General features: G+C 40.8%; 1 protein-coding gene across 2 annotated transcripts in view; it reads left to right on the forward strand.

The window, feature by feature from the left end:
* pacrg (PARK2 co-regulated) overlaps positions 1 to 16,671 on the forward strand; it is a 128,604-nt gene that overhangs the window by 36,215 nt on the left and 75,718 nt on the right. The gene's annotated exons all lie outside the window — the stretch shown is intronic.

A 16,671-nucleotide genomic window follows, 5' to 3' on the forward strand; every position in this document is an offset into this window, starting at 1 on the left:
TTCCAAAGGGTTAAGTAAAATTATTAACTTCGAAACAGGCCTGCTTTGGTGTTGTGTACACCAGAATACTGAGAGATGTTTTCAACAGTGGTTTAAAACACACCTGCCCAACTAGCAAGCAAGGCTCTTAGCAAGGCTGCTATGAAACAAAGAATCCCCCGCAGTGTGCAGCACGATAAGCATGCAAACTCTGCTTCCCATACTTGGCCAATAACACACTTCCATCTATCTATTTACCAAAACCAATTATTTTCTTCCATCCCGCACCTGATACCTCCCCCATCAGACTGATGCAGCAGGGACAGAGGAGTTCTAAAGAAAAGCAATGGGTGGTTTGGGTAGTGCTCCTTTGATTGTGGGAAAAGATGGACTGTGTTATTTGAAATCACAAATTGATGTTTTTTTAGCCATGGGTTGGTGTGATCTGGGGTTGGGAGAGGCCGGCTTCATGCGAGGCAGGGCAGCTACTCTGCCTTCTTCCCTCTTTACTCCCTGTAAAGGGTGTACTTTCAGAGAAGCCAAATATATCTCCTTTCAGTTAGGCTTAATTGAGTCACTATTGTTCATTTGAGCCGACAGATAAGATTGGACGGGTATTAGAATTCCAGTTGACTTTTCACACAAATATAATTTAACATCCTTTTGGCTGGTTTTAGGAACAGTGTGAGTTCTTAAATTTTTGTTTGTTTTGTCTCATTTTGTGGGTTTTCACCCCCTTAACTTAATTCAGAAATTACTCTACTTATAATAATCTTTTATTCTCTTTAGTACACACGGCTCTGAGTGAGTAGTCTGTTACTATTTGTGTTTGTCTTAAGGCATTTCTTGAAACAGCAATTTTTTTTCACTCTAATTGAGGGCTAGATTTATAGGACTGAGCATAGCTGCCAGAGTAAAAAACAATTACAGATAAAGAAAAAACACAATTTTAGATGTTTATCAATTACCACCATTAAGATAATTGGATAGTTGTTGATTTTTTTCACCTCTTGTTCTATTTTTCTGTGAGTCTGTTGCCAGGATAGCTTCAAAATATGATGAAGTAGATTTGCACCGAATTCTGTTGAAAACAACTGGTTATCTTTTCACACTTATTGGCCAGACTGTTTGCCTATCAACAAATATCATTAAATTTGGTTTTAGTGATAGAAACGCATAGACTACTGAAAGACCACCGACAAGGAAAGTCAATGCCACAGTCAAAATACAGATGTATTCAACTCCTTGTGTTAAAAAAAAGTAGTTAATAGGGGATGAAAGTTATTAATGCTATTTTGGTTAAAAAAAAAAGTTGTAGCACTCATGGAGGTGTGTGTCCTACTGGACGCCATTTAATGTGCATTACTGACCTATGTATTAACCAGTCCACATTGATAGCTGCTGCATTCATGTTTGCATGGTATGCAATAGTCATGTTGCTATCAGACCAAGAAACTGGACAGCCAGAAGTGAACCTCATGCTAGAGTACATTGCCAGTAAGGTTGAGGGACTGTTAAGCCAAAAGTACCCTCTTCACATGCGCAAGGGGTCTGCAGGAGTCCACGTGATGTAAATGCCGTCATCAGTACACATAAGCTCTTTTCGAACATCCGCATACAACCAATTTTTTCCGGTGCAGCCACTCCTTAGCGTAGCAACCTTCTGCAAGTGTGTGGAACGGGTTCTCCAAGCGGGTTATTATAAACAGACTTAGTGCTGGCCTGTGGGGTCTGCAGCTGTCCTTGTTGGAGTCCGTTCCAGAGTGTAATCGAGACTTCATAGAGTGCATCTGTGGAAGGGCCAGGGTCTGAAAGAAAAGGCAGTCCCTTCTACTTCCAAAGCTATAACGATGCACTGTGTACGACCCCCAGACTAGATCGATCAATAAGTCACTGCAATGAGGTGGCACATTGATTACACCAATGACAGGGCATTTACAGGTTTAATCCGTATAATGAGTGTAACCTTTTTCTTTTAGCCACTTGCTTTCTGCCTGGCATGGACCCGTCCAAGGCCAGCAGCGACTAGAAAGGGGGAGGGAGCAAGATAAGATAAATCACCAAGTGCATACTGTATGTGTGTGTGTGTGTGTGTGTGTGTGTGTGTGTGTGTGTGTGTGTGTGTGTGTGTGTGTGTGTGTGTGTGTGGGTGGGGAGAATGGTTGGGTGGGAGGGTTGTTGTAGACAGAAATGATGATGCAGAAAACATAGGGATAGGAAAGGAGAAAAGATGTGGAGAGAAGAGAGCCGTTTATGTGACACCTGGGCCGGTGTTTGTGTCACAGCTGTAGGTGAGATAGTGGTGCAGGGGGAGGATCATCATCATCACCACACATTCGCATGCAGTGAAGAGAGGCCACCAATGATTAATGTGTGTCATGGGTAACTCGAGGCTCTGCAGTCTCTTTAGCATTTACAGTGTGTCCTCCTCCTCTCGCCTTCACAATCCTTCCCGAGCTTGAACAGCTTCTTCTGCTCTTTTCTCATGTCCTTTTGTTGCAGAAACAGCATCCTATCTCTGACATTCTTCTCATGTTTGCCCACAGTGATACATTTTCTTCACATTAACTAGTTTCTTCTTGCCATACAGTAGCTGAAAACTCTCATTTCAGTTATTTTCCACTTACTTACTTACTTAACCGTGCTATATCTCGCCAACATCATTTTTGTGTCCTTCTTTTGCAACATGACTCAAATGCCAATTAACATAAATGACATACATTCCAATTAACCTTCATGCTTATCAGTGAAACACAGACTTGCTAAGGGCTCTCTGGGGCTGAATGCGCTTTCCAGAAACAGCTTGTTCACTTGTGGAATTTATCCGCATTACACAGCTGACTTCAACAATCGTTCAACACAATTCCTGTAACAGGTATTATCATCTTTACAGTGTGGGAGGAGAATCTCTATTTTACTTGGTTGGTGTTATTGGTTGGTAATTTAGAATTATATTAAAATTAAAAAATTATTAATTAAAAATAGAATAAAAAAATTCTGCTATTGCTTTAAGATTTCACTAATCCTATTTTTAGTTTTGCCAGCTAAACTGAATGAATCAGAACCAGATTATTATCACGTGAGCTTTCTGTGTGTGTGTGTGTGTGTGTGTGTGTGTGTGTGTGTCTGTGTCTGTGTGTGTGTGTGTGTGTTTGTGTGTGTGTTTCTGTTTGTGTGTGTGTGTGTTTCCCACTGTTAATGCTTCTCAAGATTTCTTATCAGGTTATATAAGACCTTTTACTCACTTATTGTATCCACTTTTTCACATTTCATCTTAGATCATATGTTTTTAAAGTGAAAATAATAATAACATTAACACTACTCACTAACACTTGCTCTGTCAAGTCAGTGCTTGAGTAAGTCAGAGCGTGATTTTGTGAAATCGTACTTCGTTTAATTGATTTTGTTTATCAGGAGTGGGTTTTGAGGGACAAATGGTGGTCGAACCACATGGAATGTTGGATACGGTTTAAACATTTATTTAGCTGTAAAAAGAAAAACCTAGAATTTTAGAGAAACAGAGGGAAAAAAAAATCCCCTCCTGTCTTGTCTTAGTTTTCAAAAAGCTGGCCCCAGAGTTTATTTTTTTATGGCATTTGGAATTGGGAATGATTAAGCGTGACCTAATGGGATATCTTTAATCTTGGACGATTCATATAGATTTCATTTATCAAACAAAAATATCATAAAAGACAAGTCAATTATAAAACAAATAGCAGAAAGTGAAACTGGATTTTTCCTTTTAAATGATTAGGCTGAAGACATCACATGGTAAATGTTCTTCCCCGTGGATGGCTGCAAAAAATGTCTCTGGGGTACTAAGTGCTTCCAGCTTGTTGTCAAGGGAATATTTCTGCAGTGTTGTGATGTGTTTTTATTCTGTCAGCATCCTCCCTAAGGGCAGGGGCCCCCCTCACAACTCTGCTGTCTGCTGGTTCACTTTGGCAGAAACTCTTCGACATGTACAACGCATAGACACGCTGACACAAACAAGCACAGACACAGACATGCAGATATACACAGAAACCAACATATACACACTCACACACACGCACACACACACACACCATCAACTTCAGAAAGTTGACTACTTGCAGCCAGAGCCAAGTTAAATGCTGCTTTGCCAGTCCATCTCTGTATCCCCTCCCTCCTCGGCCCTCCTCCCCTCTCCTCATCTCTTTGACTCCCAAGGACAAGGAGACCTACTGTACAATGGGACACCATTTATCACCCCAGGAACAATTACTGGAGACATTTCATTGTCAGAAATTTTCAAGCCAATTCTTCCCCCCATCTCTCTCTCTTTATCTTCCGCCTCCTCCACCGGCTCACTCCCTCTGTCTTCCTTTCTTGCCCTCCTGCCATCCCCTACTTTATTCTCCCTTCCTCTACTCTGCCTCTTTGCATGGCTCGCGAGGAGCTCTATTGCAGGTCAGACTCCCATTAGCCCAAGCCCATCACTATAGATTACAGCACAGAGGCGGTGGAGCACTGTATTATATCTCATCTAAAGGCCCCGACAGACTTTTGTCCCTCTGTTTCTATCAATGAGATCCTCTTTTTTACCAAGGAAAGGCCTGGAAAATTGCCTCTGATACTGTATCTTCAGCCCTGTGCTTTAATGAAGCCTTTCAGCATGGCGCAGTGTAAAGGGAAAGGGAGAAAGTCAGTTGTCCAATCTCTGTTTGATAACGCATGCAGGCCCAGCCTCAATAAAGAAGAGCAGAGCAGAGCAGGGATGGATTTAAATGCCACATCTGTATCAGAAATGTAATGTGTTACTGTGCTTGGGACTTTTTCCCCGCCACAGTTTTGGTGTGCTTTTTTAAATGTGTGACACCATGTCTGCACAACAGCATATTTAAAAAGTGGGGTAAAATAATATATACTCATGAGTCACTTGACGCTGCAAGCCTTCACTGGAAAAGAGAAGGAATGAACCGTACAGCTACATTACGTCACAAATTGAAAAGGTCAGTCTTTGCTCTCTTTGCCACCAAACCGGCAAGTCTGAAACTACTGCATTCAGCTCTGGACTGACTGACCCATGCTTTACCTTTATGCTACTTCAACTTACTTACAAAGATGTCAAAACTGATATGAGGCCCTGAAACACAAACTCTTTTGTTTAGGTGGCTCCTGTCCTCTCCTTCATTTTTCCTTGCATGTTGCATTTGTTTCAACGAAATATTTGTTTTTGATGCGGCAGTGACATGCGTGTTAGCAGATAAGCAGATTCAATCATGTGTGAAGCAGCACCCCTGGTTGCCTGCATAGCATCCTTGACATCCATCAGTGTAGAATAGAAATGGGCTTTTAGTGTTGAATGTGCCATGATTTATCCGCGAGTCCTGATATGATCACTATTAGATCGTTTTTAATGACTAATGTCATTTGAAAAGTGCCGGGGTCTGTGTTGAGGCATAGAGGGCAAAATACCTCTCAGCAGTACAGTGCTGTGTTTCCCCTGCTGTGATATCAGCAGGTCTAAGTCAGTTATGGAATCAGTTATTGAGTAAATGTGTGTCCAGTTGCGTCACTGAGCTAGCTGGTAAGAAGACCCCAAGGCAGTGCCTGAGGCCTTATGGATGGGTTGTACATGTACTTGACAGTCTCTGAAGTGTATCTCAGTACTATCCCACAGTTACAGGTTAAGCCTCATGTGCAATTTACACACTAATGCAGACACAAACACATGTATTCAAGCACTCACATGCATACTTGTGCAACTCATGGCTGAGGGTGTTAAAGGATGCTTTATGTCATCAACATTATCAAAACATATCCTTTGCAAAGCTGTCTTCCAAAAATCTAGTTCAGTCTAACAGAAAGGAAGTGATATTCAGTGTGTCCTGTTATGCTGCTAATATGGGGACTGTATGGGTTTAGTGAGCAGCCGGCTCTGCCGCTGTTGACCTATTTCTATTAATTGTTCTTACTGTAAGTTTACTGTCTATTTTACTACAGTATCTGCTGCAGCAGTAAAATAATATGACACGATTGAAGTTTAAATGTCAATTTTAGACAATTCAAGTTTACTTTACTTTGTGTATATTTGGTCCAGTAATTGCTGTAATTTCAGTCTCATTGACACTTTGTATTTGCCAGACAAAGTTAGGATGACCCAAGTCTCTGTGGGCATGCTGGGTGCAGGTCAATAAAGCCGCCCTTACCATTCACACATTACAGAGCTATGTGTCGCTGTTGTATTCATCACATGCAGTAATTTGTGTTAGCAGTGTTATTGGCATGTTTGTGACTTTTGTAATAAAACTAGATTGTAATTTTAGGTAATTTAATCTGTCTTTCTTCTTGTTTTTCTTGAGATTTGTAGTATTTTCTTACCAGCCGGCTCTTCCCTGTTTGGGGAACAGGCTTTATGTTTTAAACTGACCTATTAGTTTGTAACCTGTATGTAAAACCATCTTTATGGTCCACTACTGGGAGGCATGGCTTGCTGGTACTGAATGTGAAAAGGTGGGCCAAGGGAGCAACAGAGGATGGACAGGGGATAAGAAGAAAAAAAATGTTTAGACAGAATGGTGGAATGTGTGAAATAGTTGACAGATATTGAGAGAAATATTATCCATCTGCAGCCATGGACTGTCGTTTGGTTTTTGGAAAGGGACACTTAGTTTTAGGATCTACAGCTGGTTTTAGCAGCAGCCAGACACCCTAGGGAACTCTTGGAACATTCCTACGGGTCTGTCTCTGTAATAAGTCTGCTGACATGGGTTAAAAGGGCCAGAGAGATAGACAGAGTTATAGATCTGGCATGCCTATACAAGTGAGTGGAGATAGAACTGACCGTCTGCCTGGTGTGTACACTGAATACTGAGAAGGAAAAGAGTAATAATAGAAAAATAGTACAAGCTGTACAGGCCGTTCAACACTGCTTGTTCATACAGCCCACAGTACTTTAACTCAAGTGGAAATTTCCAGGTTTAAGGTAGTTTCCACTATTCAGTGAAACTACCTTAACCTTTAGGCAGATGTAATACCGAAGTTGCCAGACAGTGGAGATGGGTTTTGTTGCAATGCTGTCTTCCTTGTAGCTCTTTTAATTTCCACTCAGCAACTGAATCCAAGAATAGACACAAACCACAGACAATCCATACAGAGTTTAATATCACTGAGAGGACTAGAACAATGATTTAGAACCACTAAATAGATGCTCCACATAATCAACTTTGCATATTTGATGTGAGGCACTCTCCAGAGTGGGCTAGCTTTCAAATGTAAATTTTGCCTGCAAACTTAAATCCTTTAGTGCATTTTACTTGAAGCATATCTTTGACAACAATAAATCACAAGGTTGCTGCATCCATTAGCAAATTGGCTCTGCAGTAGACAGAGGAATAAAGGGAGAGAGAGGCAGAGTGAGAGTGTGCGGCAAGCAGCGGTCTTTTATAATCAACAGTAACAGTTTCAGAGCTATGGTTGCCAGACACTGCGGCACACGGACACCCATAAACCTCTGGTCACATACATCACAACAATAGGCCCATTGATTGGCTGGCCAGGACAGTGGGTGGGAGGCACTGGCTCTAAGTGATGCATGCCACTATCAACTTTGAAGAGCCTCTGTTCTTTCTGTGGCCCTGTCACACTCATAACCCTCTCTGTGTGTCCGTGAGACGCCCGCGACAGATCTTTCAATGAGCGTCCTTCATGCCTCACAGTTCGCAGCCAGCACACACACTCGCTGTCTGCCTCCGCTCTCCATCTCATCCTCATTCTGTCAGTCTCTCTCTCTCTCTCTCTCTCTTGCTCTCTCTCTCTCTCTCTCTCTCTCTCTCTCTCTCTCACACACACACACAGACACACACACACACACACAAAAAGAAAGCTCACTTGATGATAATCAAATTTTCATTGTATTTAAATAACTGCAGGCTACAGTATGTCCATCCTTTTAAGGAATATGTATCAGACAGAATAGCCGGTGCTTTCATGAGCACAAAGAGAGAGAAAAAAGGAGGAGAAACAGGGCCAATTAGAGGCCTGGAGCTAGAAACTGCTGGTCTTTACCAGATCATTGTGTGTGTGTGTGTGTGTGTGTGTGTGTGTGTGTGTGTGTGTGTGTGTGTGTGTGTGTGTGTGTGTGTGTGTGTGTGTGTGTGTGTGTGTGTGTGCGTGTGTGTGTGAGTGTGCGTGTGTGTAGGTGGATTGTCTGCAGCTTCTGTACGGGAGGTGACGGTAAAAAAGAAAGACCAGAAATTCCATTATATCTATTTTGGTGTCCAGCATTACTGAAAGCTGGCTGAATTATGAATTATTGAAATGACTGTAGGGGTTTTGTGGCCAAAAGGCTTTGCTTCAGAACACTCTTTTCCTCAAGTGATCAGATATAATACCAAAAGGTGGGTTCTTCAAATAGGCTCTGGGTGCTGTAGTACTCAATTGTTTAAGTCTGTGTTTGTGTTTATGTAATTTTACTTCTATGGTTAAAATTGTCAATGAGACTGAGTGGGTATTGTCTGCCTAGACCAGCAAAATATTTACCTCTTCCAAATTTAGCAGTGGTGTGTTACTTTTTTTTGATGGTAAGAAATAAGAAAACTGTATAAAAAATCACACTGTGGGCCTTTTTTTGTACTGTGGGATGCAGCCAAATCACACTGCCCCTCTCTACATTCTGTATGATTAAAGTTAGCAGATCGAACAACTTAAGTTGCAGACAAATGAGTTCCCTATCCTCAGGGTTAGGGAAATGTGGCTGAAACCTTACAATTATTTACTCACGATGCAGGGAAAACTTCTAACTGCTCACTGGAGATTTGTTTAAGGGGTTGAGCAGCAATATTTGTCATCATTGTGCTGTCACAGCTCTTTGTTGACTCGTGCCTGCATCCTCCAATTCAGAGACTGCGTATCTTTACAGCCCTAACCACATCCCTGCTAATTAACAGGACAATAAACACGCTGGCTCCCATTAACTGTGGCGGCCGCTGCATATTTCCCCGGACAGTGTCTGACTGGCAGATAGGGACTCTCTCTACTGACAATATGTTAATCAGCCTCCCTCATCTCAAGCTCTCCATCTTCTTTCTCTGTCTTCAAAGTCAAGTAGGAGGCCTTCTTCCCTCACATCCCCAGACCGTGTCCTATCTCCATCTGCAGGTAGCTTAATCCATCTTCACTGGAAAGCTTTGCCACATCACTGAGATACTCACCAACCAATTGCTATCCATTTCAAGTGGAGGGCCCATCAGCTTGGCGTCACTAAGGAAAAATGGCCACGTCCTCTTGACCTTTTGATTGTCCTGATGCATCAAGTGCTAAGGCAAACAAGAGAAGCTGTGAGTGGGTCTGTCGGGCTTAGGGTGAATAACTCGTCATTATCAACCAAAGAAGTGGAACAGTGTAGCCATCCTTATAATCTGGACTGAAAAGTGCGAGGGATTGTGGGACAGCTCTGAAAACACTTTGGGCTTTATGTGGCGTGGAACCTCTTTATTTTGGAAGGGGAGCGTATGGCAGTAATCCGACCTGCAGATAATCAGACGCCATGTCAAAAATCCTCTCAGAAAACTAAGGCAGTTAGGCTCATATTTGCTCATTCCGTCAGAGCACGCACTGTTTGCTGCTCAGAGGGGATTTTCTCCATTCTTTCTCTTTTTTTGTTGTTGAAGACCCAAACTCGTAGAAAAGTCAAACTCTTTAAATATCAACTGGACACATAGACACGGAGAAGACACCCAGCCAGCTTTCAACGTAGCTCAAGTGTGAACTTTGTAAACAGGGATTGTCCCTTAGGAGCATTATCATAAGCAACTGTCAAATTGTGTCTTTGCGTTGTTAAGTAATGAAAAAAAAGAGAACCATGATTTAATTAAAGCTAGACAAAAGGGAACAGGAGTAATAAAACATCTCAAAGAAAAAAAAGAATAGAAGTTAATAAAGTAGCATGAGTGTGTGTTGTTATTGTTGGGCCAGTTGCAGAATTAATTTTTTACCTTTGGGCGGTTAGAGCAGCGGTGGGCAATGTGTGTGCCCAGCTGCTGGTCTGAGACAGGCAGTAGTTATGCATGCCAATCTGGTGGCCTCTTTCAGCCTGCCAGTCTGACCGGATCTTCAGGGCTCCCCGCAAGCCCCCTCTGCTCTGCTCTGGCAGAGGAGCTAATTAAAACAGGGCTAAATTAACAACACATTCACAGGCTAGCCTGCCTCGCCTGTTTGACTCCCTCCTCCCTTGCTTTTCTTCTCTGTAACTCAGTGTACACACACACACACACACACACACACACACACACACACACACACAGACACACACACACACACACACACACACACACACACACACACTATCTCACTCCTCCTCCCTTTCCTCATCACCCTATATCTCACCAGGGCTGCCTACTGCAGGAACATGTGTTTACCTTAAGGGGTTTTATGGCAATTACACTCCTGTGCTCTCTCTGCCTGTTGTTGTTTCCATTTATGTGTTTATTTAATTGGCATTCAGTGTGCTGTAATTCTATTAGTTCCTGAAAAGGTAAGGGTCATGGGGGATTGGCTTGTGGCAGACTCGCTTGTGAAGCACGTAACACACAAACGGCTCTATACATACAGAGAAATAGTAGAAAAAAAGGGAAATGGTAGAACTTGCTTCACAACGGAACCCCCTGGGGTCAGCTGAGAGAAAAAGAAAACTAAACCGTGCCCACAGATTAAAAATCGGTGCTTTCGGTTTTATAAACGTGTGCAAAGTTAAATATTACTAATAATCCCAGAGACCCATGTCTCCAAAACTACTTTGCACATAGAAGGCCCCTTTGCTGGTGGTACTACAGCATTTACTTATAATTTTGGGGAATATCTTTTGCCAAAAACATTTAATATATGTGTGGATTCAGTGTGGAACTTGCACAAGATGGTTTCAAACACAGTGCCTTGGAATGACAGCAGCACAAATAGAAATACCCCTTGGGATTGTGTGTTGTGTAACAGCCCTAGCTAAAGATGTTGTAGGTGAGTTTTGGGTTTAGGTCTGAACAACTAAAGGATGCAAAATATTATTATTTTACTATACTTACTATTGCCATGATGGTAATTGTACAGACTGTACAGTATAAGGACACATTAACCCCACCCAGAAAAGTAAACAAAAGCTATAAAATTTCTATTTAATTTTTGTTTTTCCATTGCAATCTATTTTCATTATTAATACAGATCTGGAATTATTTTCTATTTGAAAATTAACATTTTGGATGTGTTCATTATAAATGAATGTGTGATATTTAAGTTTGTTCTGACACCTATTTTGTTTCAGTTTGCATAAAACTTTACTTAATTTTTACCTACTAAATGTTCAGTCTCAAATCGTCGATATATAAAAATACATCCCATACTGTGTATTACTATTTTTGCAATATATATGGTGTTGTAGTTTGTAGATGGTCTCTAAGCACTCGTCTTACTGCCGTCTCACGGCCGGGTGCTCGTAGAGACCAATTTCCAAATGAGCTCGTTTTGCTCGTTTTACCTTACTACGTAGGAAAGATGCGTCATTTGTGAATATCTTTCTAACTTTGCGATAAAACCAACCAGGGGCTTATGAATCTGTGCATACAGTTTACAAAACTAAGGGCTTAGATTATGAATCCGTGCAAACAGTTTATAAAACATTATTTTTTTTTTCTCAGCTGACCACTTCACAACCTTTTACAAAGACAATTAATAGAGCAAAACCCAGCTGTTCTAACAGGAACTCTGGATTTTGATCAGTTTTGTAAGATGTATTTTGGAATAAGAATATTACTTCCCATTGTCTACACAGCACACATCTGAGTTCATTTCTATTCAGGATTTCTCTATCAAACTGTAACATAAGTTGAATTAAAGACTATTAAACATCATTACATAACAGAGTGCTTGTGCACTTTCAAAGACTGTTTTCAATAGTTATATTCCTATGAACAAACACCAACCCTATTTGCAACTACTGTTTCTATTTTTCTTCTAAACAAATTATCCTGAGATAAAATAGATTTAATTGTTTTAGGGTAACAAGTAACTGCTCTGTACACATGCGAGTCTGAGTCACTGAAAAAAAGCCTTAAAGTGCTAAGAGCTGTAAAATCTCTCTGAGATTTTGTGCAGGGCGCGACACCTTTCTGCTGTCAGGTCATCATCCAATTTACCCAGGAATTTTGAAGTATTTAAATTTTAAACTTCCATAAAGTGGCCTACATGGCCCCGGCTGCATTTGGCTGTTAATAATGAATGAAGATGAACAGATCAGCATGTGTAAGGGGAACTTGGCTGGAGACATGGCGTGAGCTGACTGGGTATTTCAGATGATCTGTCAGCATGTCTGCTGACCTCGATGAGCAGTTATTAAAATGATTCAAGATGAGATACAGACACTTGATGGAGGCAGCACTTGACAAGACATCAGTGTGTTTGTGTAGCTGCATAGTGGAGTGTTAGCATTCAAGCTTTAGCATAAACTCAGGCACACATTTCTCCCCTTTAGACTCATATCCTTAACACATTGAGGCATTAATGGCAGCATTGTCATACTGTATGTGGTTTAATCTGAAGATGCACTGCTGAAGATGCACTGCTGGCATCAGTTCATGGTTTGTAAATATCCATGTATACTAAACATGGACATGGTAATACTGTAAAAGTAGTATTGCAGTGATATTCACTGGATTTTCACTGGACTCAATGTTTCTATACATATGGTACTTTACCCTATCACAGCAATGTTCTGCAAAAAAAGAAATTTATGAAAAAATCATCAATAATTGTTTATATGTATGTGTGTATATATATATATATATATATATATATATATATATATATATATACTGTATATATACACTATATATATATATACACACTATATATATATATATATAGACACACACACAGTATATATGCCTGTACAGTTAAAATAAAATTGTGGCTCTGCCTGCTTTTGTAAATTTTTGTACACAGTCTTTTTTATTTTCTTCCAGGCAGACCACTCTGTTTCTCTCTGCGGATGGTACTGATTATGGTTATTAAGTTGATGAATGGTAATGCTGATGGTACTCCATCAGCATTTCATAATCTGTCTTCTCCCTCTGCTCTTTATCATGACTAAGCTGTGTCAGTGTGCAGAAAGGTGCACGTGGTGATCAAATGATCATACATGTCAAAGTCGTATAGTAGTATTTGACAGACAACTCAAGTCTCTGGCGAACACTATACTGTCTTTGCATTTATCTGATGGCAAGTTTGCAGTTTGTAAAAGCCTGAGGACGTACTCTACATGTATTCTTATTCTTCTTTTGTAATAATGGCACCACATTTACCACTGTTTCATTTTGCAGTTTTCTTTTAGAACATTTATTTGAAGCTTATACCTTATCTTTTGATATTAGCACTCATATCGAACATCTGTTTTTGTGCAGAATTGGAAATAGATGTGTTTTCATGTTATAGCAGTTATAGCAGTTCACTGTTGTTGAGCTGCTGAAGGAAAATATAGCAAACACTACACACACTTAGATGTGATGAATCTAGGCTGTCAGTCTCCTGTGAATGTGTTTAGAAAAGGATAGCTATCTATTAAGTTTTATTGTTTTTTTCTAAGTCTGCATCAGCCTCTTTGTTACAAAACTCTCACTGAAGTTGCATGTTTTTTTTAGCCGAATTGCATCCAAGTCATGCTGCCATATTAAAGTGGACTGGGTTCTCCTCTGACATTGCTCTTGAATGTGCACTCTAACATTCAAGCAAGGATTATGCCCCATCCCCAACCGGCCTCTCATTTATTTGGCTTTGATGAATATCTAAAAACCTAAAGCTGGGTTTAAGTCATGCAATTACTGTGGTAGAGGGCTGTTATTGAATTTACACAAATGCCATGGATACTGATTGTGTGTCATAAACAACCTCTAAATGATAGCTCATATGATGGATACTTTACATACTGTAAAATGTTTATTTATAGCAAAGAGGGAGCAAGTCTGTGTGAGAAAATTGCTCGAAATTCAATATGCTGTGCAATTATCGTGTGTAATAGCCTGTAAAATCCTAATATCTATTCAGCCACTTGGAAAGGCACAAGAAATGGCCTGACCACTTAGCCCACTTTCTCTGGCCCCTTCCTGGCCATGACAGACGGCCCTGTCTGGAGAGCAGAAAGAACTAATATAAGCCATATTTCATTCAAAGGCCCCTTGTAGCTCCTTCCTTTCTGTTTAACTGACTTTCCCCCTTTCCTTATCCTTCCGTTTTCTCCAGAGCCATATTGGTTATTGCCTCCGGTGAATCAGAACAGGTAATAGGGACTGTCTGGAGGCAAAATGCACTGTGAGGATGTTGTTCGCTTGTTTCCTCAGTACTCAGTCCCATTTATTTTTAGGGTTTTTGGGGCCAGCTGAAAGTGAATCTGGGACCTGTTGAGCTTAATTTGTCTTATTACACAGTGAATGGTGTAATCACTAGTGTACAACATGCATAACCCTAGACTGTAGTAGTACAAACACAAAACAAACACAAATTCTCACATCACGAGCCATTTACTGCACCTTGGTACTGTATATGAATGCAGTGTTTCATTGTCCCCTCCTGTAGTAAGAATTTACCCAAATGTACCTAATTCTAGTCAAGTAGAAACACATGTTAAACAGCAAAATACAACTTGTGCGTGACAAAACCTTTTTTTAAAACATATATTTATATTTTACCCAACAACATTAAAGACACCTTGTTATTCATGCGATAATTCAGTTCATGGAAATGTTTACTTTTACTTTAGTTCTAAAAAAAATAATACGCCAATAATCAGAACCAGATTGTGGTTGTGACATCACATGTATTAATTTGGCCGGTGCTTTTTCCAAAGCAATATACAAATGAAGTACTGTACAATCCAAGCCCCAGTACAGTAGATCAAGGAGAAGCCTTCGAGAATAAGTGCCTCAACACTCAGTTCCATGTTCCAACTCACACAAGTACCACAAGGCTTGTAAGTGCATTTAAAAAAAAAAAAGAATTTGGAGAAAGATCAAGAGATAGAGAGAAAAAGAAAGAACATACTAGGTAAGTACTCTCCTAAGAGTAAGGGCTTCATCAATGTTTGAAGGCAAAAAGGGATTCTGCTGACCAAAAAGAGTTCAGGAAGTCCTTCCACCACCAAAGGACCATACGGGAGAAGAGTTTAGATTGAGATATACTGCCTCGCGATGACAGTAGGACTAGTGGTAGGTCATTTGCAGATTGTAATGAACGCAAAGGTTCATTATTCTGAATCGGGATTGTACTGTGCTAGTGGCCAGTGTGTAGGCGGGTATTAACTACTGTACGTAAACATAATGTGAGCAGCAACAGGGAAGTGAAGTGAAATGAACTGTCTTTGGCTGGATAAACACCAGAGATACTGACGCATTTTGGACCATTTGTAGAGGTTTAACTGTGCATGCTAGCAGCCCTGCAAGAAGGGCTCAATAAGTACTGTAGTCAAGGCCGAGTTCCTGGAGGAGCGGCGTTGAGTGGCATACTCAGTTAACAGTACCTGAAAATGTTCCATACATTTCTCACATGCTACCTTCTCTACTTTTGATCCTAAAGTAATCATTTGTCCATAGGAAACATCAGAGGCAGTGTTATCTTGAGTGAGTGTGTGTGTGTGCGTGCGTGCATATACTGTTGTGCGTGCATGTGTGCATGTATTCTCAGAAGAAGGCAGCACAAAGGCCAGGCACACTGCACCTACAGTGTTTCCAATACACCTGTCAGAAGCATACCCATCTTCATCTCTTAGCTGCTCACTTTGTCATCTGACAATGCCTGTCAAATCTCTCCACAGGATTTTCTAAAAAAACAATACCTCCCCACACCTTTCACACCAATGACAGCAACAGTGTCAGCACCAACCGCAGCAAACAAAAGCGTCAATAGCTGCTTTCTTGTCGGCATGGCATGTGAACAGCATTACATATTAATGTTAAACAATGGTAAATAGTTTAATAGTTTTTTACAATGTGATTGATTGTCACAACAAGTACCATTTAATTTACTAAATTCTCGCTGTCTTCCCACCAACCATATCTAGTCACTCCTTCACCCTAAGGCTCCCTGTATTGTCTAACTATGCTTCCTGTCTGTGCATGACATGACGATTGCTAGTGCTTTTTATCTGCCTTAAATCTCTTCTCCTGGGGCAAACCAGTGATTGCCTACTACCATGAATGAAGGATGGACTTTTTCCTCATTTGCTGTTCTCTCCACTTAGAGCCCAGCCACCACCACCACCACCATCATCTTCCCATTGTGTCACATCTGAAAGAGCAGGGTGCACTTGCCACCTCTGCTGGAAGATTTTCCCATTCTGTGGCATGCTGATAAGCTCTGACTTACTTCCTCCATGTGGGTCAGAGAGACTTGGAGACACACGCCTTGTATTGCCTTTTGTAATTACATCTGCTTCACTGCACTGTTTTTGCTCCCCTTACTTTCTCCTTCTAAGCGTAAAGTAGATTTGTGGGGGGGTGGGTGGGTGGGAGAGTGTGTGTGTGTGTGTGTGCGTGCGTGTGTATATGGAGGGGAGCATTCTTGCACACGCACACAAAAATGAAGAAGCATAATCCGTGTACGCCATCTTTGGGCACCAACTATTTCTTATGTCCGGGCAAACAACATTAAATGGAAGAAAGGATTTTGATCTCCATATATATCTTCGTATATTCT

Source organism: Etheostoma cragini, chromosome 20 (assembly GCF_013103735.1).
Source record: "Etheostoma cragini isolate CJK2018 chromosome 20, CSU_Ecrag_1.0, whole genome shotgun sequence".
In the NCBI taxonomy this organism is placed as follows: domain Eukaryota; kingdom Metazoa; phylum Chordata; class Actinopteri; order Perciformes; family Percidae; genus Etheostoma; species Etheostoma cragini.